Source organism: Simochromis diagramma, unplaced genomic scaffold (genome assembly GCF_900408965.1).
Source record: "Simochromis diagramma unplaced genomic scaffold, fSimDia1.1 OVJJ01000343.1, whole genome shotgun sequence".
Taxonomy (NCBI): domain Eukaryota; kingdom Metazoa; phylum Chordata; class Actinopteri; order Cichliformes; family Cichlidae; genus Simochromis; species Simochromis diagramma.
Window position 1 is genome coordinate 2,093,980 of NW_024386831.1, and position 25,483 is coordinate 2,119,462.

The following is a 25,483-nucleotide window of genomic DNA, read 5'->3' on the forward strand; positions in this document are numbered from 1 at the left end:
AAGTCGCCTCAAGGCGCTTCATAGGTCTACATGTATGCACATTATTGGCATGTAAGTTAAGTGTACATTTTCCTTTGTAAATACTTTTTGCCGAGCAATTTTTAGTCCAGTGTAACGTTGGGATGACCAGAGAATGTGTTATACATATTGTAAAATCAGTGTTCATCAAACAGGCTTATAGTGCCTGTAATTGATTACTTTGTCTTATATAATGAATGTCTAGCTTGCAAAGAAGAAGAACGATAAATATGTGTTTTCATGTGATATGATATTTGCATTCATTGTTTTGGTGTTTATGAACAGCCATCCGGCAATACTGTGATATAATGCGGATGAAAAGAATAATATGATAAATTAACAAACATGTCTGTGTTTTCATTCATGAGGGAAGCAAACAACCGAAGCAAGACTAGCAAAACCAGCCTAATGTACATATAACAAATATATAATACATATAAGCAAACGTTTATATCCAAAGAAAAATTGGGGTCCCACAAAATTTGAAATGCTTGATTAAAAGAATGACATCAAACCTCCCCCTAAAATTAATAATATATTTTCAGAAATGCACATAAAGCACATATAAATCTATAAAACAACATTTTCCTGTGTTTCTGCCTGCTGTCTGCTTTGTTTTTATAATTATATTATCTCTGTCCTTGTGTGGAATACGTTTAGTGTTGGAGACGACTGTTTGGTGATGTTGGTGATTAGTGAATTCCATTTCTAATTAAGAAGCAAGAAGTAAGCATCAGCGCCACACCGCGAGACCTGCTCCTACTGATGTACTTCTTCGATAGTTTCTGTTATCAGACGGTTGAGTCGGTGTAAAAAAGGACAAAGAATACTGACAAAGAGGTCCTGAGCTAATTTTCTGGCACACAGCACTTCAGAACTGCTGGCCTGGTTAATGTAATGGTGTTATAAAAGTTTGAAATGTAAACACTTTGCCAACTGCTGTACTTTGTGGGAAGGAAACTACAGTTTCAGTCTGGATGAAGGGCTTAAACTGGGGGCAAGAACATACATTTTTTAATTTAACGGCTTAATGCTGTTAAAGCTGGTCTTCTGTTTGCTGTGAGATATTTAATCCAGTAAAAGTCCAAATGGAGTAGAATTAATAAGAGGAAAGTTTTTGCCACTATGAAGCGTCTGAGAAGCTCATTTCATGTCTTTAAATTAAATTTCTGCTGCTGAATTTAAAAGAGGATTCAGACATCATGAACTGTTCATGACCTGTTCCCAGAAGCTGCTTCACCAGGTGAGCTCAAATCAAGTTTTCAAGTAGCCTGTGACAGATAGAAAGAAAACTTATTGATTGCCATTTATTGATTTTATGTAATGTGGACACTTCTAAATGGGCGTAAACTGTGAAAGATAAGCGATAAAATCTGTATATTCATTCATTCATTCATTCTGGGTGAGAGCTTGTAAAAGACATTTGCTTAAAGGTACTTTTTGTAATGACCCTCACCAGGTCAGGTGGCATGGTTTTACCAGTGGGTGGTCTTTGTTTAACTTATGATATTTGTTTTACTCCTATTATCTGCTTGTTTTTGCATTATAAGCACATTCGTAATGGCTTACCTGGTTAAATAAAGTTCCTATCGAGCCCATTTGCATTTTGTGTTCCAAACTAGTTTTACATTAAAGTACAACCTGCTTGTAGTTTAACTTCAGTCACAGATGTTTCCACAGATGTTTTGTGTTAAAATCATAGCAGGTCTTTCTTCATATTCTGTGTAGCGTTAGTTAATTTTGGGATGTTTTAAGATATTGTAAATCATCAAGTGACAATATCATTTAATCAAGTAAAATGTTTGACTGGGGTCATTAATTTTGCACATTTTTAAAAAGGTTTTATTCGCGTTTACCATCCCTGAACAGTTTTCCCACGATAGATGCTCTAAAATATTCATTTTGGTTTTCAGTCGTTTTTATGCAAAAACACAAATGTTTGAGCTGTATCTGCCTCCAGGCTGAACTGAAAAACATCACAAACTGAACTAAAAACATTAGAAATTGACCTATGATAGCCTATAATGCAAACAAACGGGTGGCTTTACCTCAGGAGGTAGAGGAGGTCACTTAAAATCGGAAGGTTCAATCCCTGGCTCCTCCAGTCTGCATCTCAAGTATCCTTGAGCAAGACACTAACCCCAAGTTGCTCTCTGATGCATCCATCAGAGTGTGAATGTTGTTAGAAAAATACTCAGTTTAGAGACAGTACTTGTGAAAATGGGTGTGATTGGGTGAATGTGGCATGTTGTGTACAGTGCTTTGAGTACTCCGGGAGAGTAGAAAAGCGCTATAAGATTCAGTCCAAATATACATATATTTTTACACAATTTTCCACCATCCTTCCTACACAAGTGTTGCTCTTCGTGAAGTTTGTGAAGTCTTTGAATCAACTAACTTGCCTAATCCAATCCAATCATCACGTCTTACCTATATGTTGGAGACAACTGTGAGTTACGGTTTCATTATAATGCATTTATGTGTGTTCATAATTAGCTTTTTAAAATTACTTTCTCCTTGTTTTAGTCACTTACATTGAGCTTTGCAGCACCAGACATGTAAAATCAGTGTTGGGCAATGTGTGAATGAGAAAAACCAGCAGAGGACAGGCTCCTGGTTTCTCCCCATACTATGAACTTATGTACAGCATAATGTACAGTATTTTGCAATATATCAATTAGCAAAATTATTGTACTAGAGTTGTTAGACAATTCCGAAAGTGTAAGGTGGGAACTTGAATTGAACAAAAATTGGATGACCTTATACAAAACTATTTTGCACACGCACAGGATTTTTGAAACACAGAATCAGAAAAAATTGAGATGAGAACACGCTGGCATGAATCAAGTGAGGAAAAAGAAAGTAAAGCATAAGTCTTTAGCATCGAAAACTTTTCTTGTGGATGTTTAAATTCCTCTCATGTGACATATTTTAGCTCACAAAATACTGCTGTCAGCTCGTTTGCACCCTGCTGTGCAGAAACAAACTCGTTGGTCTGACTTCTTCTTCTCTCTGCAGGGCTTCTGTAGGCTTTAACAGATGGATTAACCCTTTCTTCTTCTCTTCCCTGCGGGGCTGTGCTTTGTCTTTCTGGATGACATGAGATCATCTGGGATCAACGCCGTGCTCACCGCCTCTTCCTCCTCGTGTTAAATCCATTCGTTTTTTTGTGTCCTCTCTTGACCTTTTCCATGGAAAGTGGCTGCTTCTGTTTTTTTTATAAGAGTGAAGATTAGAGCTCCCTAACCAGACACATGCACACATCAGCTAATTGCCTCTGTTGGCTGAATAACTTTAAAGAACTTGTTCATTATGCATTTCAATCCACAGAAAGCCTCCTGAGATGATGTAATCCTGCAGAGAGGAGCATGAGGATGGTAAGGTCACCTGGCAGGAACCATGAAACCCGCAGCTTCTTTTTGCATTAATGTGCACCTTAATGCTAATTTTCTTACCAACAATCAAGTGTTTCCTATAATCAGCCATATTTATGTGTCTCCTGAAGGCATCAATGTGACGTTTCCAGGTTGGAAACTAATTTCCTGATTAGTTTTTAAACTTCAGGCAAACCATCATGAATGTAAAGGTATGCAGAAGCATATATCCCAAATATAGTTGGGAGAAGCCATATCTGTGCAAATATGCATATATTGTTTGTCCAGGTGGCAAAAAAACAAACTACAGTGCCTCTGATGTCCAACTCTAGGATTTTATTTTGATGTCACATGTTTGGACACTTCTGGCTCAAAAAAACCAACATGGCTAGTGCGCTAACATCAAGGCTTCAAAGTGTTGAGTAGAGAATGAGTAGGCGACATTATATCTTCAGGTCCATCTTACATATACAGTCTGTGAGTTTAGCAGGTAGCTGCAGGTCAAAATGTCTATCAACACATCCTGTAACTGTGCTACAGACTGGAGCGGAAACATGTGAGTGGTGTGTGTGCAAAGTGGACCACACAAGCCAGTAAGTGTTCATCTACCTGAGTATAAACATGTCTGTGTGTGTGTGTGTTTGTGTTTGTGTGTGTGGTTCTGGCCAGCCTTTCCTCAGGGTCTGCCTGGCATTGTGCTGCTTCCTGACCAGGCCTACGTTATCAGTGTGGGATCAGTGAAGGGACAAAAGGCCTACGAACACACACATAGAGTTACTAACTTCTTTTTTTTTTCTCAGGCCTCTTGGAGCCGCTGATGGCTTCCTGTCTGTATGAGTAAATATCTATCTTTGTATCTCAGGGTGTCAGATTCATTTTCTCTGAGGGCCTCACTGGGAAACGAGAATCCCATTGAGGGCCAGGCGTCTGTCACTTACTGCCATGGTTTAATTAATTGGAAATGTAGCTCTTGTTGAGCCTGTTGATATGCAGATTAGGCCACATAAACCAGTAAGCAAAAATAATAATAATAATTATGAAACTCTTTCTGATTACTGGTACAGACTAGTGCTTTTCTTAACAAAGTGGCTGATAACACAGCAGCGAAAATGATGTTGGTGTTCATGGTGGAGCCGCAGCGAGCAGCAAATGTCACACGTGCGACTGTAAACCCTGGTGGACGTGAAGCTGAAAGCTCATATGCACATGTACAGAGTCATAAGAGTATTCGCTTGCCAGCCTTCATGCGTATATGAACTTGAGTTAAATCTCATTCTTGATACTCTTTTCTGACAAAGTTGTATTTTTACTTAGTTGTATTGCTATAAAACTTTTGCACCGTCCACTTCCTGCTGTGACAAAACAAATTCCCCACGTGTGGGACTAATAAAGGTTATCTTATCTTATCTTGATCCATTGCGTTCAGTATGATGGTAAATGGTCTGTATTTGTATGGCGCTTTACTCAGTCCCTAAGGACCCCAAAGCGCTTTACACTACATTCAGTCATCCACCCATTCACACACACATTCACACACTGGCGATGGCAAGCTACATTGTAGCCACAGCTGCCCTGGGGCGCACTGACAGAGGCGAGGCTGCCGGACACTGGCACCACCGGGCCCTCTGGCCACCACCAGCTCTTCCAGGAAGGGTTTCCAAAGTTTTTATGAAAGTTTTCCAGAAATTTTTGATCATTCTCCCAGAAGAACAAGAAAAAGTTCCCCACACCATAACCCCCTCTCAACCAAACTTTACACTGGCACAGTGCAGTCAGACAAGTATGTTTCTCCTGACAACCACCAAACGCAGACTCATTAATCAGATTGCCAGACGAAGAAGCGGGATTTGTCAGAGAACACGTCTCCTTCTCTAGAGCACAGTGGCGACACGCTTTACACCACTGCATTTGACGCTCTGCTTTGCACTTGGTGATATGAGGCTTGGATGGAGCTGCTTGGCCATTGAAACCTATTAAATGAAGCTCTCTGCTAATCTGAAGGCCATGTGAAATTTGGAGGTCTGTAGCAACTGACTCTTCAGGTAGTTGGCGACTCGCTCTTTGATTTTACAACTTCATGTTGAATTGCTGTTGTTCCCAATCATTTCCACTTTGCTATAATACCACTAACATCTGACTGAATATTTTGTAGCGAGGAAATTTCACAACTGGACTTGTTGCATGGGCCACAGTACCTCATTGGAATTCACTGAGCTCCTGAGACCCATTGTTTCACAAATGTTTGCAGAAGCAGTCTGTATGCATAGGCGCTTAACTTTAAACATTTGTGACCTTGGAAGTGATTGGACGCCTGAATTCAATGATTTGGATGGGTGAGTGAATACTTTTGGTAATACAGTGTATGAATATAGTAGGTAGGTAGGTTATATAGAGCATGTACAGTTTTTCAACAGTGCAGTGATCAACTGGTCCAAAAACATACAGTTTTACAGCTTTTTCACAAATATTCTACCATTGCATCATATTTCTGAGAAGCTTATTACTCTCTGTGGTTTATCTGACTATTAAACAGTAAACCAGTTGTGACCCCTCTCAGAAAAACAAGCCATGTTTAGCCTGGGCTCCTGATCGTGTTTCTGATGTCTATGAGATGTTGACATTTCCTCCAAACAGACATTTCCCCTCTAAACTCTGGGTTCAATTTAAATGTAAACTGTCAAGAAAAGAAATGACTTAAACAAGAAAACAAAGAGGTCTAATTCTTCAATATTTCACCAGCAAAGCACGAGATGGAAAAAGATTAGAGGAAAGAACAAGAAGCTGGAGTCTTGCCCACTTATCTGATCTAATGGCACATAAAAGAGGGGAGAGTCCAAGCTGATCGCCAATCCTCGGCCTTCATGAGTCGGTTTCCTTCATGGTGTTTTACTGTGGATTTATTTCACTGTGGGTGTCACTGGTCTCTAACTGGGATTCCTCACTAAATATGACTTTTTCCATCATCTATAGTGTAAAGTGGTGGCTGATCTGAGCCTTCCTTCCAATTTAAATATAGATTACAGACAGTAATTTATAAAGAAACCCCCACAATATCATGATGGTGTGCACTGCTGCTGTTTACAGAACCTCGCTATGGCAGCAGGCTGTAAATGTGTTTACTTGTGCTGGACATTTTATTATGAGAGCCTATGGGGACTTACTCGCTGTTGGCTTCAGCCTCTAGTGGACATTAGAAGTGCAATAGTGATTATATAATCAGAAAGAAAAACACAATTACTTACTTTTGGAAAAATCCTCCAGAGTCTCCAAATACAGCTCAGGAATCGCAGTGTATTCTGGGTAGTCCCACTACCACACTAATAGACACTGAAAAAACACCAAAATAACCTGTGAGTGATACAGCAGCCTGATATAAAACACAGACAAGGTAAACTGGTGTACATTTTTCCTGTTGTTGGATAGCATCATTTTTACAGGTTATACTGCTGTAATGATCTTAGTTACCTGACAATAGCACTAACAAAGGCTATGTTAACGTATCTGATTATGACAAAGTAATGGTTTAATGAGGGACAGATCCATATAAACACAAAGAATGGTCTTGGATACAACTTTAACTCCTGGATCAAACAACCAAATTTTTCCAGCTTCCAGAATCTTCACTTTGATCCTTTTCTTGTTTAGAAATATCAGGTCCAGCTCATCATTTCTTGATGTTGAATTTTCCACAAAAACGCAGCACATTGTGTATAACTAACAACTTTGTATGCAGTTCATTTGACTTAATATTTAATACTGTATTTAAATATTTTTAGTATTTTTTAATTTTGTATTGCAGGTTAGATTTTTACATCTCACGACTCTGCATACACACTTATAAAGCATAAAGTCTTACTTGGTGTTCAACATTTTACTGTAATACTATCTCACCTGTTCTGACTTGTAGTTGCAGCTCTACTGGGAGTCTTAAAAGTCATTCAGGTGTGAAGTAGTTTTATATTTTTTATTATGGTACAATGCCTCTTTACAAGACTTTGTGTTGTGTTGTGGTGCTGCATCAGCAGCTGTAGGAGTTTCTAGACTGTTCTCTATTAATACTGGTCTGAGGAGCTATGACTTCTGTATGTTCAAGGTGTAATGATAGGACAGTGTCACATTTCAGAAGCTGTTTTTTTGTTTTTTGTTTTTTTAAACAAAAAGCATAAAAAATTTCTTTCATTCTGGCTATGCCATCATGTACAGCCAAGAGAAATTCCATAACTAATGTGTGTAACCGCACGTAACTACAACAGTTAGACGTGTTATAACATACTTATATTTTCCAAAAACTCCATCCGTCATACATACAGCTGTGAGACTTTAGAAGACAGCAGCTCACCGGTCTGATTAGTTTCTAATGTCCTGGATTTAACTTTAAAACCCAAAAGTAGAATCTATCTCCACATATTTGAGGGAAACAATTCAGACTTGTTTGAACAACAGTCTCATCATGCATTAAATTAGTGATGTTATGACTTTGAGCTCCATGGTCTCCAAAATAACTTCATCATTTCTCGGGTGGTTGGCCTTTTCTAAATCGTGACAAGCAAAAAAAGGAAAAAGATTCTTTGTACAAAATACAGAAAGAGACAGAAAGAGCATTTGTTTAAAAACAACAATCTTTGTGTTGTATCTAGCTATGTGGATAGATGTAATGTGAGACAACAGTGCAACTCATCTTTGCCTGAAACTCTTTTTTGTGACTTTAGTCCAACCTGAAATATCATTAAAACAACCCAAAACATAATCATGTGTCCATAGATTTAATGAAACATGTTTGAGGACCTTTGATGCCTCAATTTCTCTCCTTGTACATCTGTTTTATGCCTTTGTTTTCTTCATATAACTGATTGCTATCTTCATCTGTGATTGCCCTCCCCCCTCTTCCTCCCCTCATTCCTTCTGTTAGCTTCACAGCTCTGCATCACACATGACTGCATCCCTCCCCTCCTGTATAAACCTTGTTTTCAGCCTGTTTGGCTGTTGCTGTGATAATGAAGGCACAGGAGGGGAGGTGCCAAGAAAAATAAAGACTGCTGGTTATTGCGCTTACATTTTGTTGATGCACATCAGTTTCGCTGTGTGGGAGCGCTTTCTTAAAAAATTCTCATGGGTCTGAGAGTGCACTGAGGAGCATTGTTCATGTTTTAAATATTTTTTTTAAGTGCCATTGCCTGAACAGATTGGGACTTTAAGAATTATACCAACTTCACAGCTGGTGCCTCTTTTCTGCTCCCCTAGGGTGCCAGCAGTTAGCAGTAATAGCTAAAGTTAGTTTGGAAATGGACTCCACTAATCAGTAATGTAGCTGTGACATCGGCTGTTTGTTTGAAATTTCAGGCAAGTGTTTTCACTGTCGACATGTTGGTGTTTTGAAACCAGATGTGATGAGAAAGGGATGGACAAAATTATGGAACTACAAGCTAACAATTTATAACTGACAAGCAATTAGCCAGTTAGCTTACTGTGCATAATCCTCCCTTTTGACTTTCAGAATAACCAGAATTTAAAAAAAGCTGAGTTAACATTTTAATCAATCAATAATTTTTCAGATACAGAAGCTACGTTTATACACATTTGATTTTACCTTAAGAAGCTCAAACTCTTTATTCTGGCTAATGTGAGCTAACACTAGCTTGTCTGCTAATGTAGCTGTTTTTCTTTTTGAGCTTATTATGAATTTTTAATTTCTCGTGGTCCTGAGCAAACATTATACTAAATTCTTCATCATGCATGCATATAAACATCACCATAATCACCCTAATGTGTGTTTTTTTCTTAAACCACAAAACCACAAAAATAGGAGTTGCGTTATAGAATAAGTCAGAAATTCTGAATTCCTAGTTTGAAATTTTCGAGGTATCTTCCGAGGTATCTGGAACATGGTGTTAGTCACGACAGCCACAGGTGTCATTAATAGAATCATTGTGGGTCTAATACTTTTAAATCATAGCAGGAAGGACATGGGACAAGGTGAAAATGTAAATGAAGCAGCATGTCCAACAATGGCAGACCCGGTCTGCTACGTAATTCAACGTGCTAAGTCCCTGTTTGGGCTTTGTCTGAGAAAGAAACAGCCTCTCTCAGTGCCAGTTTGAGAGTTATTTTAATTTCCAAACATGGCAGAGTGAAAAGGTCCTTCTCTCCCGTGGCACCATGCCTCTGATTGTGATGCACGCTCGTGTTTGTTGATAAGGTCACAAAAGACCTCGACAGTGTTTGCGCCTGGTTTTAGTGGGCGAATGTAAACGTTTTGGGGAACAGAAACAATCCTCAGCTGACGGCGAGCTGTGAGCGAACACAGAGATAAGATGGAAATTCAATGGTAAAATTAAACACAATTAAACAGCAGCAATAACGAAATAGCACAGATGGTTTGAGTCACATGCAGACAGCACAGCGGGATAAGACAAAGACTGAAGTTCCCACCAAAAAAGAGACTTATAGTAAATGTAAAATGTCATCAGAATAAACTGAATATTACTGATAATATAATAAACTGATATACATAAAGGCTTAGATATAAAAAATAAAAAAAACTGGTGGATGATCAATCATGTGCTGTGTTGTAAATGCTCACAGTGATGGATAAAAGTCTGTCACAGTTGGATCTTGGACATCATCTGAATATCTGACTGAAGATCAGGCTGAAATCTCTTTAAGACATGAAAAGGGAACCAAATGTATGTAAAGTGAGCTTCTAAATGCAGCCTGATTGTAATCTGATTACACAATTAATGTTGGAATTTGTTGAAAGATTGAGATTCAGTCATTATAAATGATTTCAAACGATATTTTAAAGGCACAGAGTCTGAAATTTAAGAAAAAAATAAGGGTGAGAGAGGAATGTCAATGGTGAGGAAAAGAACACAAAAACTAAAACTTGCTAAGGAAAAACTTATAAATTTGCCATTTGTGAATTCTGTATTTCTTCATTCAACTTTTTTTATTTCGAAATTACAGAAGATGATTAGGGCCACTGGGGGGAAAAAAGTGGGCACGTCTATTTTTTCTTCTTTTCCAGAATTCTGTAAATGTTGTAATTTCTTTCTCACTGGTTTGCCATTGTTTTTGTTTTGTTTTTTTTTTAAAAATATGTGTTTTGTTTTTTTGTTTTTTTAAAGAAATTTGCAGGATTTTCCAGAGTTTTCCTCATAAATTTGCAATTTTATATCTTTAATTTTTTCCTCTAAATTTCAAACTTCTCCCCAACCAAACCATCAGCAATCCTGATACTAGATTCACAAAGTAAAACTTTATGTTTTACCTTCTGTGATGTTGTTTGAGGTGTTTTCTTTGTCCTCACACCTCACAGAGCATCACTGTGGGAAACAAGAAGCCTCCTCCTCACCATCATCTGTCTCTCAGCCAAGCGTACACAAATAGGAAAGGACAGCAGCTAAACAGTAACACACACACAGACACACACACATCCGCTGTATTTGTGCTGTTTGTGCAGTCTTATCGGGCAGAGATAGGGCAGCTGAGCGGATTGTCTCAGGACCTCGGCTGAACCCCTGAACCTGGAGGCTGTTATCACGACCTCTGACCTCTCACACATGCACACACAGAGATAAGTTGACTCCTGCAGTTCAGGTGATTTTCGAGAGCATGAACGTGTGTGTGTTGATGGTTAATGTGTTCCGGAAGGCGAGCAGAAGAGGAAAGGGAGTGGTGATCAGATGAATCAGATGTGTTCTCTTTGGCCTCACAAACCAACACACACATATATGTAAAGAGGCTGTTAGCCGCCTCTTAGCTTTTCTTATGCAAAGTGGTCCCTGGAGGCGCCGACAGTAAAGTCACCTTCTCCACTCTCAGGGGAAGTTTCCACCATTAGAAGGTGAAATACAGCCAGAGATGAAGCTCAGATCTCCTGTAACACAGTCCACATGTAGAGCAGATCAAACCCATCTCCCCGCTTCATGTCTAACTCCCCTGACGGATCCGAATGTTTGTTAGGCCTCCAAGTAGAAAAGACACCCGCCTTTGTTCCCTGGAGTCGGCCTGTAAAAAAAGAGGCAGGTTTAATGTTTTAAACGACGAGCACCTTCTTCATGTTCCCGACTTTCCAGCGAACGGGGAAGGCCAAGTGGCGAAGATAATCATTCGCTGATCCAAATATTTCTCATCTTCATCCCTGAGAGCAGCCAGACAGGAGGAAAAAAGCAACAGCTTCTTTTTATCTAAAGCATGCACGGCCGAAATGGAGCCACCTCCGTCTGACCCACAACGTCTTAAAAAGGGAAGAGGCAGCTTTACACACAGGAACCTCAGCATTAATGACTGCATTGTGTCTGCACAGATTTAACTTTTTAAAGTGCTGATGTTTGTAATGTGGTTAGTGACCCAGCAAACGCTTCCAATACCCTTCAGCTGACAATCTTTATTCTGAGTGATTAATCGTTTTAAATTAACCTTTGGGAATGAAATCCAATGAACAAAACACGAGATGAATCGGGAAGAAACAGATGAGGCTGATGTGTTACAACACAAACAGGCGTTCTTTCTCTTGTACTGGAATAACGTGATCAGTCCTTCCTTTCCAAAGTGGCGAGTTTGCTTGGGAGTCAGTGATGGTGGTTTCTCGAAAACCAGGTTTGATACAAACGTCAGCTTTTCTTTAGATGGGATGTTTTTTAAAACTGCCATAAAATCTTTTTACCACAGTCTGGATCACATGACCTTGAACAAAATTATTATTGTGATGGATTTCCAGTTCACTTAGCCTATAATGAGGCATTAGCAGCTCTGCATCATGGTGCCTGGACGGGAGCAAGAAACCAATGTTAAGGATGGCTGTTTTATGCAGAGTTATTATACTGTTGTATTTGTTATTAATATTTTTTTAATTAAATTTCTTGTTTTCGATACATTGCCTACTTGGTTTGGTTTGGTTGTGGTTATTTTCAGTGCTACTTTTTAGTGTTTTTTTTTTAATACTTAATTTGGGTTCGGGCACGTATTAAAACAGAAATAAACTGTGAAGGCAGCCATGAAGATAAATCAATAAACAAGCTTTTCAAACCATCTTTATGCTTGGCATATCAGACAAATGGAAATAAACTCATATGTACTTTTTTAGATGATCTGAGTTACTTGTGTAAGTACAAATATCCTTTCTGACACAGTCCTTGAGTTTTGCAGTATTTTGGGTTTTAGTCCCTGGTTTGAACCACTTTTCCCGTTCAGAGCTGCTTTAATTCTTCATGCCATAGATTCAACAAGGTGCTGGAAACATTTCTCAGAGATGTTGGTCCATGTTCCCATCCCAAAGGTGCTCTGCTGGGTTTAGATCTGGTTCAAGTAACCAGTTTGAGATTATTTGAGCTTTGTGACATGATGTGATATCCCGCTAGAAGCAGCCACCAGAAGACAGGTACACTGTGGTCATAAAACGATGGACACGGTCGGCAACAATACAGCTGGCACTAAGGGCACCCAAAGTGTGCCAAGAACACAATCCTCTACACCATTTACACCACCAGCAGCCTGACCTGTTGATACAAGCCAGATCCAAGCTCTTATTTTTTTTACCTCACCCCCAACTCGCAGCAGATTCTGTTTCTGCCAGACGTTTTTTTTTTTCCTCTGAAAAGGGAGTTTTTCCTTCCCACTGTCGCCAAAGTGCGAGGGGTCTTCTGATTTGGGGGGGGTTTCTCTGTAATATTGTAGGGTCTTTACCTGCCAATATGAAGTGCCTTGAAGCAACTGTTGTAATTTGGTGTGATATAAATAAAACTGAATTGAACTAAAAGTGTGTTTTGGCTCAGGTTTTGTCTTCCTTCAGTGTTTCCTTGTCTCATCTTTCTCTCTGTGCCTGCCTCTGTTGTTATGTCTGAGGTGAGTCTTCTCTCTGCGTTTAGCGTTTGTTTTCAGTGATTTCCTGTTTACTTTGAAGGTTGCTGATCTTGCCTTGCATTAGTTTTTCTTCCACCTTTGTAATTGTCTGCATTACTTTCTGCTCTCACTGTATTAAAAGTCCCAGGTTGCTGATTGTTTTTGTTGGATTGTCTGTTTCACCTGTTACCCTCTCCAGACTTTTCCTGCCTTGTTTATGTACCTCTAGATTTATTCACCTTTTGTTCTGAACTTAAATTATGAGTCTGCTTTTTATTTTTATTTTACTCAGTGTTTTGTTCTGTATTTGGTCCATCCCTGAGCTGAACTGCAGGTTTTAGTAATAGTCTCCATTTAAGTCAGTAAAATTTTCATTGTGGCAGGTCATGTTTAAATTCAGGCTTTTCGCTAACCTTTTAGTTTGACCCTGTGGAGAAATCCTCTGAAGGATGGATGTTGAAGGAATATTTACAGTTGAGACAGGGAGAGACAGGTTTTAAGGGTAGAAATCAGTCGATTTGTAAGGGAAGATGGAGAGGGAGACGAAAAGGAGAGATTAGAGGAATGGAAGGATTTGGAAAAAAGTGACACACGAGAGGGTGATGGTGAAAGGCAGGGTCGAGCTGACCATATTCTGTGTCATTTTATTGGAGAAAATGTGCTTTTTTTGTGGAAAAACTTCAGTATTTCTAGTTTTTGTTGTCCAGCTTGGTGATAAAATGTAATTTATACAGAGTATTTTTAAAGAATGTCAAGTATCCTCCCTTTTCTTTCCCAGTCAGGGATCAGGCTTCATGTTGGGTGTAGGGCATGACTCCAGGAGGCACACGTGTGCACCAAATTTCATACATGTGCACAAAACATGATGGTGGTTTTTTTTTCAGATATTTGTGAGGCTCAAACCTGTAGCTGAAAAAGAGATGTACCAGCTGATGAAAGCATTCCTACTGAAACCCAAAGACAGACAGCAACTGCTGCAACAGCTAACACCTGTTTATTATTTAAAAGGTTACTGGGATAAAATAGAGAAAACTTGAGTATTTACACACACTTAGGACACATCAACAAGCACTGTGATTTCAGCTGCTCTTCTGCCTGGTAACAGTGTTTGGTGTTTCACTTTGGATGGATCCACGGATTAGCATATGCTTTTTCAGACTGACACTTTTAGCCTTTCTTTATATAATCTTATACATTTATGACACACGCGTGCTGTGTCACGTCACACCATGTTTTCCCCTTGTGTAAAAGTGAAAAATAGGACAAAAAGATAAAACTCTCAGAATGTTCGACTGCTTCGTTATATTTGGAGTGGTTTCATCACATTCAACAAAATCTGCAAATCTTGTAACCTTTTGGTGAATTGTAACATTCCCTGATGAGACTGACTTCCTTCTACCATGAAAAGCCTTCCCTTCATATAAACTGGATAAAAGCCAGACTTTCGAAAAGTGCATGTCTGGCAGAACCATTTAAAAGATATGACACTGTCTCAGGAATAAAAATGCTGTGCAATCACAGATAAAGAGCGACGTAAGGTCACCCTGCCCTTCATGTTATAATCTTCCCAGCTTCGTTAACATGTCCCACATTTAGTTCATTTTGATGTGGTCACTCTAATCGCAGATGTTTATTAATCTCTAGGTGATTATTAGGTCTTCATAACTTTCTTCTTAAAACAAATGTTTCAGATTTCAAGTCGGCTTTGAGGACCCAGATCTCACAGCAGTCAAGTCCAAGTCTTGGGTTTGCCTAAGACTTGGACTTCCTTTTGCTGATCAGTTCTTGAGTTTATAAAATAGTTCCCATTACTGTCTGCACCTCTGACTGTTTTTTGTCTTCAAGTATGCAGCTCTTCTCTGTTTGCAGGACTAAATAAAGTCCCACAGCCCACCAACACTCCATCGTCCCATTCCTGTCATTCCTGGAATTAGTGACGCGAAGCGTGGGGCCTTAAAGAACCAAGGTGCTCTCCTCCTCCTCCACCGCTTTGTTCTTTCTCACGCTGAGACCAGCCGAGATCATCACTTCTCCACTTCTTCCCATTGAATCCTCCTCCTCCTCTGCATTCCTGAGGGCAGCGCATTGCCTGGGAGTGACGAGGAGACATTCCTGGGACTTTTGTCGGGCTCAGGATGCTCTTCTGGGGAGAAATGGAAGGAGGAGCAGTAACGGGAGGAGGTGTTTCTTTACGACTGCTTTAAATTTATTTACAAAGATGGAGATGCTGGAGGTAATAATGGCCTTTTTATTTTCACTTACAGTGAATGTGATGACGCAGTGACACAGTGAGCTTGAGCAAGCTGTATTCATGTAAGGACTTAAATAGCAAAGTGTATATAAATACTTTTAAAGGACACATTCTCTCCTCCAAATCATTGCAATAAAGCTAAGTCAAAATAAATCTTCTGGCCACCACCAAGCAACAGGCCAGAGCTGGCTATAGCAGTGCATTCAGCAGCTTAAGAAGCAGAATGGAGTGGCCACAAATCCCAAAGCGGAAATAAAGACCCCAAATCATGACATCACAGCCAATCTCTAATGTAGTGTCGCATTTCTCTAATCTCTAATATAATGACCAAATACTCCTTTGGGCACACTTTAGCCCATATGGGACCAACTCTGAACAGAGGGTCAACATTCAGTCACAAAGAGCCCCAAAAGTAGCCCCTATTAGGCCTAACCTGTTAGAGTGGTTTTACCCCATTCAGGGGGGGCTAACTTATTTTAGCCTTGTGGCAAATATGGTCCAGATTTGGTCCACTTTAGCCCAGATTTAACCCCAATGGATTCCATCTAGATAGCAATGACTGTTTTGCTGACACCTGGAATTTTCTTTGTGCTACATTTTGGCCTTGACTAGCCAAGTTGACTAGGGGAGTGCAAGATGTCAGGTGTGTTGTGGCACTTGGGTCACATCTGTCCCACGTTTTCCAGTGCTGTAGCTGAGCCCTAAGTGCTAAAAGTAGCCCAGCTTTGGCACAAATGTGGGGAACTGGAGCTAGGGGATGGTTGTAACAAAGCTCAGGTCTCTGTGTGAGTACTGCCCCACCTCACAGGTCAAATAAATCATTATTTTAAACATGACGAGCATTCTTTCTGCAGCTGTGCAAGTTGAGAAGTTATTTATCTGTTGGTTGTGTATATGCAGCTGAGAACCAGACTGCTCTTATCACAGCCAGTGTGTATAGAAGCCTGCACTTTTGTCTTACGTCTGCTGAGTAGGCTGGCACTCCTCAGACGGGTGTGTGTTTTGTGCCTATATGTCTGAAGAATGTTAATTCACAGAAATCAAGGAAGAGAGCCAGACAATAGAAAATGGATGACGTGAGAGGACAAAGAAGCTGGCAGGTCAGATTAATGAAGTTGAACAAGTCTGTGAAGTCTTTGAGAGTCATACACTCAGAGATGCTTTAATTGCTCCTAATCACGTGATTGCATTGTTCATTGAATGTCTGCATCCAGTTTTTAGGGGCCTTTTAGGGGGCTGTGGTCCATTCTCTTAGTGGAAATGTTAGCCAAATGGAAAGTTAGTCTAAGACCATGACTAAACAATGACAGGGCTGGGTGATTATTAGATTTTTTTTTTTTTCAGCTAACAAAGATTACGGAAACAAGATAAAGGGGATAAAACAATTATTTTGCTTTATCTTGTGCTTTAAATCAAGCACACCCCTTTCGTTTTGCAATATGTGCTTTCAATGCTCAGACCCACTCTGAGTTTGGTTCAGCTCAAGTATGAGGTGATATCTGTGTAATTAACAGTTTAATAGGGCAACAGACTTTTCTGTAACTTCCATGTTTGCTTCATAGAAGACTTCCAGAAAAGCACACCAGGGTGAATCAGGTGTAAACTCTTTAAATACCCTTAAAAGGACCTTTAATATCTCCTTGTATATGACCCTTTATACGACTGTAACAACAGCACATTTCAGGCCTCGGTCCGCAACACTCCTTTCACCAGTTTCACTGAAGAATAAACCGGCCGTTCAAACTGAAGACTGATGTGAGATCATCATTACTTTTGTGCAATGAAGTGTGTCTTATAGTTTGACTAAGATTAATGCCTTCATGATATATTTCACAACCCAAGCAAGGAGCAAAAATATTACTGGAAACCAGTTGTTGATTGAAAGTGGCAGGAAGTACCTGTACGCATTGTGTCAGATACATAAACACAGTGAATTAACCCTTAAAACAGCCACATAAATAGCCCTCTTATCACTGCACCCTCTGGCATGGCGGTAAATAGGTGAGAAACCGCCATCTTTTCCTTTTCGCTCCCTCAAACTCGAGCACACAGATGGTTTCTCACAATATCCTGTTTCCGATCACTGCCTCTTTAACGCTGGATCCCCCTGCGCTCGGCCAGAGGCGAGGAGGGAGTAACAGGCGGGCATGAGAGAGACGGCCTCTGAGGGTTCACAGGCATCAGCGAGGGCAGCCTGGGCATTGTTTGTCTGAGTGGTTTATGTCTGGCATGTGAGCGGAAATCACTGATGGTTCATAGTCAAAATAAACACTCCTGTAAATCACCTTTGATTAAACCCTGTTCAGGTACTGATAGTGTAATGTTACAGACTGTAAATATAATATTTCCTATAGTTTTACTTAGAAATGTCAGGACTCTTACAGAAAGAGGTGCATTAATGTTATATTACACTTTAGATTGGATCATGAAGACTTTAAAATCAGTTGTAGACCTAGGAAAAGGTAAATATTCTCTTAATTGCTATGAATGACATTCACGGCTGTTAACTGAGCTGCCTTTAGCATTTTATGGCTCAACAGCATCTGGGGTTTTTTTTGTGGTTTTTTTTTTTTTAAAGTCTTGTTTATTATATACGTTATGATGACTTGGACACAAAAGTAAGTGCCAGACACCTGTTGCATAGTCAATGTTTCCATGCTTCCCATAGATATGAACCCAATAAAGACTTTCCTGATGAGTTTATGCACTCAGATACTCATGAATAAAACATTAGGTCCATCTGACAGTCAATTAAATGTCAGAAAGCCGGACTAGCCTCCATAGCTAGCTGTTAACCTATCCAATGATAGGATTTTGCTGATTATGGTGTGCTTCTGTGTCCACAGACACACTAACATTAGACAGAAAAAAAAAAAAGTTAGCTCAGGGCTGGATTTGATTATGAAGCACTAAACAATCCCTCTCTAGCCTTTATTAGAAAAAAAAAAAAAAAAACATGCTTTTTTACTGGCTAATGCTATGAATTTGCTAACGTCAAACCTCATCAAATGAACATATTTTTCATGTCTGTGTACGTCTGTTTTTACACCCACTAGTTTGAGTGCATAACTGTCGTCTTACTATCAAGGGCTGCTACATGAACAGTTTTGCCATTTGTTTAGGAGGGCTTCATTATATCTGGTAAATGCTAATTTACCTTTCAAGCTAAATATTAGCTTACAATCTAATTTTACCTATCATTAGCTTCCAAGCTAATACAAACAAATAGCTTGATACCATATGTAAAAGCTAACTGGCTAACCCTAGCATTAGCAAAATACTATCTGAAACCACATCAGTTGTCAGTGTTTGTTAATGCTAGTAATTGTATGAAGATTTCAAAGGTAATGTTAGCTCACTGTTGTTATTGGGAGTGGGAAAAAATGATGGATAATCCTTCCTGAGTCCTTTACATAGCAACCACTAAATGACTGGGATTAAAGTGTGTTCAATGCATCAAAAAATGTTATCTAACACATGCTTAATTTGGATTTTTCTTTTAAAAATGTATTTTCCTTAAAAAACAAAAAACAAAAGGTGAACTCTACCTGCTGAACCACACCTGTCTGAGAGTGTGTCTTCTAATCTGTTTTCAAAGCAAACTGCATGTATCAAACCTTCCTCGATTTACTGAGGAGCTAAATAAATATTTGAGGGGGATCAATGAACAGTGCTGCTCTTCACAATGCTATCACTGTCTTGTATGTGCTTCATGCTAACAGAGCATTGTGGGTATTGTTGAACCGGCATTGTGTTCCTGTTTCTTTAATGTTTCTGTGATCAATCACAGGGGTTACAGTGCAAACAGCAACAGACCTGGAGTCAGAGCAGGCACAGCTTTCTACTTTACTTTCTATAAAAACCCCCAGCACAAATACAGATCTTAAAGAATCTGAGCACACATCACCTCTTACAATCCTGCAGCTATTACTGGAGGTTTTCACGTTGCCAAGCTTGTTTCACCTCAGTGACCCGAAGCAGAGTGTAAAACCAGCACCTGTTTCTCAGACCAATCCTCCTCAGTGCTGGAATCTTTCCTTCCCATGGAGATTACTGCTTCTGCAACTCCCTGATTTATGTTTCTTACAAGAGCTCAATAATGAAGAGATATGAGGGAGAGTGGGAGGAAGAGTAGAGGAGGAGATAGAGATGGGAGAAAGCAGAGGATTTCATGGTTAACAGGGCAAACACACACACTCACATACACACTGTTACACATGTTCACCCCACACAAAGTTCATGTCTGGTATTTACTGCTTCCTGGGTCTAGCAGAGCTAAAAGACTGTTTTATTGATCTCTTTGTGTGCACATTTGAGGCTTTCTCCATCATTAAGATGTCCTCTAAGGCAGTGAGAGGTGAAGCATCTGCATTAAAATGTCAGAAAATGTGAAAATGATTCATTCCTACTGAGATAATTCATCAGTTTTATCAGGTGCCAGCTTTCAGATGGAGTCATATTGGGCCACTGTGTATTTAAGAAAGCCACAAAGCCCCACAATAATACAAAAATAATGTCTTAAATCATTAATCATTCCTTATCCTCTTTGCTTCCTGAAGAGGGATAATTCTGTTCATATGTGATGGTAATTCACCAAACTTCAGCAGACTGCATATAACAGATGAATGCAGCCAGTGTGGTGTCACCTATAGGGTTGTGAAGTTATTGTGAAGTTGTGGTCAACCCAGAAAGTCAGCCCATATTAAAGAGGTGGGGTTTGTAGCACCTGACCAATCAGAAAACTGTACAGGTCTATTGGCAGCAGAGCAGCTGGTAAGAGAAAAATAAGGGATTAAACACATAATACAGACTGAATACCTCACAGCAGCAGTGTGTGTGTGTGTGGTTTAACAGCTTTAAGACTGGAAAGGAGCTGCATTAATAAAGTTTATTTGAAGCCAGGAGGAAAATTAACACTTCTCAGTGTCACAGCTCTATAATTAAGACACAGGAGAATCTGGCAGATTACAATTTTTATACCATTAACATAATATGTAGATGTGTGCAAGACAGTTTTATTCTTCCAGCTGCTGCCCTGAAGGCTTCGCCTGCGATCAGATTTGATATAAAGTCCGCAGGTACAAACAGTTTTCCTGTTTTAGGAGCATATATTAATTCTTAAAGAACAATAAAAATGTTTTAAAGTTGCAGTTAACAGAAGAAGAAAAAAAGCAAGAATAAAGTTTGACTAGGGATCTGTATTTCTTACTGATGCTCAACAGATAAAGACCAAGACTTTGGACCCTCTTACTATCTGCACGCTGATATCAGAGGGGGTGTCACAAATGCAGACTCTGTTCTCCATGTAAGGATCAGAATATGGGTTTTAAGCTGTCAGTCATGCAGAGCTACTCTAGTAGAGTCCAAGAATAAAAATATTAAGCTGGAATTGAGCTGAATGGATCCACCTTAAAGCTGAAATGATGGCACTAGTACACTTGGACATGAAGGAGCAGGTTTAATAGGATGCATCCAGCTTGTTTGTGGCAGCAACACTTATCTGTGAAAGGAGTGTTTAAGCTCAGCTTTATTGACTGAAAGAGCCTGAAGCTGCCATAAAAGTCCACGACTACCACTCCTGCTAGTACTGCTACTACTGTGACTACCACTATTACTGCTACTGCTGTTTTATGACCGAGTCTGCAGGCTGTAAAGTTACTGCTGTTCACATACACAAAAAAGATGTCTGCTCAAACACACACACACACACACACACACACACACACACACACACACACACACACACACACACACACACACACACACACACACACACACATATAAGTCCAAGGGGAGATGTGTGGGTGGGTGTCACACCTGGTCAGGTAAAATCCACCTGGCTGCTCCCCTCTTCTTCACTTGCCGTTCACCCGGCGGCTGTGAAGCGAGCAAGGTTTTTCCCCCCCCCCCCCTGCTTTCTTCAACCTTTTGACCTCTACACTGATTATGAAACCACATTTACACACAAACATTTAAAGCATTCCTTAGACACAGTAAATTTCTCTCACACACACACACACACACACACACACACACACGTGCACATTGACTTCCCACGCACACAGATGCCCAGCCGGCCCTGCCAGAGGCCGGTAAACTGCAGTGTTTTTGTTATTCATGGACTCGGACAGAGCAGCAAACACTAACCAAGGCTGAACTGTTTGGACAGATGTGCTTCAGTCCCTCCAGCAGACACACACACACACAAACCCTGGGCTACCAGCTGACCCCCACAACCTTGACCTGTGACCCTCAGAGACGGTCTGGCTCTATTTTCAGACCAACATTTGAGCAATATGACACATAGAAGTGACATGAGCCTGTTTTCCAGCTCAGGGAAGGTGGACCTTATCCTCTCGTTTTAGCTGATGTAGATTTGTTCATGAAAGTCCGATTTCAAGTCATCAACCTTTGGGAGAGTAAGAGCCAAAGTCCCGGGTGGGCTGTAGGTGGAAGCCTATCCATTCATTTTCTTAACCGTTTAACCCTTGTGTCTAAAAGGTTGGCTAAGCTGGTTGAACGTTGGTGTAGTTTGCTGTGTTGTGGCTAAACGTTGGCCGATTGCTGGCTCGGTGTTAGCACAGTGGCCATACTTTGGTTCAGTGTTGCGATTCTGGCACAGTTAATTAAATTTCATGCTAAATACTGTTGGAGTACTATTTCTACTTTGCTGTTTGGGATGTCTTTGGCCTTAAAATGCTGATTACCATATAAACAGCCAAAGCACTGAAGCTATGAGGCATTCAGGACTGCCCTAAAATTAGAGCTATGAAAGGCCCAGATTTTACTCTGTTTCACAGATCAATAGGCTTTTACTACATTAAAGCTATTACAGCCTTTTCACTTGGTTCACTGTTGTCAGTTGCCGGTTTCACAAACACCCCCCCCTGCTGTGAAATTGCCTCAGTTCCCACCTGTTAACATGAGTTTTCAGCCCAGTTTCCTCTTGTTCTCTGTGTCCTCTTCCCTCCCTGCAGGGATCAGATGGGAATGATGCCTCTCCCTGCTCCCAGCTCCTTAACGCTGCCGCTGAGTGATGGGAACAGGCGACGTATGGCTACTTTCTCATGGCTGTGAGGTTTCGGTGCTGCAAGCTCTCACACAGGCCTGCAGAGGTAGAAGCAGACACACATAAATAGAAGCAAAGCAGAGACTATGAGGAGCTGAGAAGGGAGGAAGAAAAGTATAATCTTGATATACTTTTCCTGTATTTTTTGAGTCAAGGTCACAGAGGCAGGAAGGTGCAGGCGAGGGTGAAACACTAAGATAAAATGCTTTGACATCACTAAAATATGTTATTTCACAACATAATACAATGAAGACTCTTAATTTACTTCAGAATCTGGGTCTGATATTTTTTTTGTGACGGGAGGAGGAAAACAGTTGAGGATCAGAGAATAAATTTCATTTTCAGCAGGAAGGGAACAAATTTTTGCAAGAGCAGATGATAATAATCAGGGGCGGAGCGTGGGGGTGGCTTACTGGGCTTAAGCCCGGGTCTTTTTGTCAGAAGCCCGGGGTCTTTTGGAGTGTAATTTTTTCCATAGTTAGATGCCTGGCTGACAACTGTATAAAACAAAAAGTACACACAATATTCGAAGCACATAGTGCACACTGTGGGAATTTACGACTGTGCGTGAATCCCCCCTGATATTGGTATGATCCGAGCTCAGGCACTGAGCCACTGAGCGAGGGGGCGGGGCAGCTGCTGCCTGTGAGTGCGCTGTTGGAGAAACGGAGCCAGCCATACTAAGGAGAGCTAAAGTTTGAGCAGGTACCAAAGCAAATCATTCGTACCGTACAAATAATGTAAATATGACGGTGCATCACGAAAGATTGATATCAAACTGATCACTTGACCAATATTACGTTACTTGCTCTTCAAGTGAATCAACAAATGGTGAAATGAAAAGCCGAACAAATGCTATTTTTTTTTTTTTTAGAGAGTCTTAGCTTACGTGTGTTTATTTCATATTTTCAGTTCTTACCCTCCCCGACTAAAACGGTTTAAGTTATGTACTGAAATATAAGAATGGACATTAGAGGCTTCTTTCAAAGAAAAAACTCAGGTAAATGTTATTTTATATATTATGCTTTGTATGTTGTTCAGTATATTTCTATGCAAAACAAGAGGGATTTCAGTACACAGCAGGATATTCACATTTGTAACCAGATATTTACATACACTTTAGGTAGAAAACATAAAACATTTTTACTGTACAACATCAATTTAGAGTAAACTTTTGTTTTAGATAAATATTGAAATATATTTTGAATTAGTTAAATGTCAGAATAAAGAGAGAGAGATCTGTCTATTTTTATCACTTTGATCAAATTTAGGAGCACATGTACACTAAGTTTATTGTTAATTAATAAGAAAACTCCAGACGATTCCATTCTGAGCTGAAGAAGCTTCTGATAGGTTAGTAGAGTCCATGTGAGTAAATTGGTGGCACAGCTGTGGGTGCATATAAGGCAAAACACAGAGCCTGTTTCTGTGACATGGGAAAATCAAGAGATGTCAACCAAAACACCAGGAAAAGAACTGTGGAGCTCCATAAGTGTGGCTCAATTTTGAATACAATTTGGTGCCATTTGCAATTAAGAAATACAGATAGTTTCTCTCTTTACTCTTAAAGTTAACAAATGTTTTTTATATTTATCAATCTAAAAAAATAAACATTTAGTCTGATTTGATGTTACAATTAAAAAAGTGTTTGTGTTTTGATCTGAAGAGTAAATATCTGGTTTCAACTGTATATTTGATGATTGTCAGCACAAAGAGAGACAGAGAGGGAGAGAGGAACAGGGAGGGAGATGGAGAATGAGGACAGAACAGAGATGGAACAAGAGCAGGTGAGACACACGTTAGTCAAATGGTTGTTTACCAAAAGTATCACTGTATCATAGGTACTCATGTATCTCGTACCTAGTGTTTCTTTTTAGGTTTGTTATTTTTCAAATTCTATATTTATTAAGTTATGCAGTCTTGTTTGCACAACAAGGCTAAATAATTATATAAACTTTTCTCAATCTAAATAGTGGACTTTGGTAGAATTAAAAAAATAAGTGTAGTGCAGGTCTATGATGATTTTTAGTGCTACTATCATCTAGTTCTGATTCTGGTTCTGTCTTGGTTACTGTTGTAGTCCTGTTTTAATTCCGGATCAGTTCTGGGTCTGGTTGAATTGGGGTTTAGTCCCTGTGTCGTGATACAGCCCCGACTTTGTTCTGCCTTGCTGCTTAATTAAAAAACTAGTTTAAGGTGTCCTGCACATGTGATATATATTTTTCCCTATATGAAGGCATTCTTTTTTGAACAAAAGTCAAAACAGAGCCTATTAATCTTTCAGTCATTTCTACACCCCCCCCCCCAAAAAAAAAAAAAAAAACCCCACATGCATACTTACCCTTTAGGGCTAAGCCCCGGGTGTGTCAAATGTCTGGCTCCGCCTCTGATAATAATAGCTACAGTAATGGTCAGCAGTAGTGACAGAGTGGGGTGGTGGAGAGGCAAAACATGAAGCTAGAGTTTGTTTGCCATCAACACTGCTCCGTAAATATCCATATGAATTAAAAACGTGACTCCTGGGTCTGAAAATGTGCTTGGTGAGTTTATTAAATACCTGCAGCTTCATGCGATCCACATGTGCATCTCTGAAGTGGGAGGCACAGCCGTGCTTTGTGACTTCACAGAGAGAGGATCGTCAGGACCTAACCGCCTACACCTGAGAAAGGTGTCCCGTCTCACACACAGTCACACCTTTAACGATCTGTCATTTGTTAGAGAGCCGTTGTCCTCGTGTTTTGAAGATCCGTCACAGCTGTTAGTAAAGTTTTGAGCTGGCTACCAAACTGGTTATTATTATTCTTTCACTTTTTCCTGTTTAACTTCATACAGGGACACTTGATAAGCAAATAAATATTGTGGTTACCGTGTTTTTACCCAGCTCAAGACACACTCTCACCCTTGAGTGGATGTTGGAGGACAGCTTTGTTT

The 25,483-nt window shown here is 39.9% G+C and overlaps 1 long non-coding RNA gene across 3 annotated transcripts; it reads right to left on the minus strand.

Annotated features, from left to right (window-relative positions):
• Window positions 1–796: 796 nt before the first annotated feature.
• LOC120730870 lies at window positions 797–25,203 on the minus strand. Of its 3 annotated transcripts, none has more exons than XR_005695229.1 (4): window positions 25,110–25,203; window positions 22,398–22,590; window positions 6,635–6,719; window positions 797–3,226 (listed from the first exon to the last, which is right to left on the minus strand). It is a non-coding gene; the product is annotated as an uncharacterized LOC120730870 (long non-coding RNA). The 3 variants fall into 3 exon arrangements; XR_005695230.1 differs by lacking the exon at window positions 25,110–25,203 and adding an exon at window positions 24,894–25,101; XR_005695231.1 differs by lacking the exons at window positions 797–3,226; window positions 6,635–6,719 and adding an exon at window positions 14,304–15,375.
• Between the last annotated feature and the right edge of the window lie 280 nt (window positions 25,204–25,483).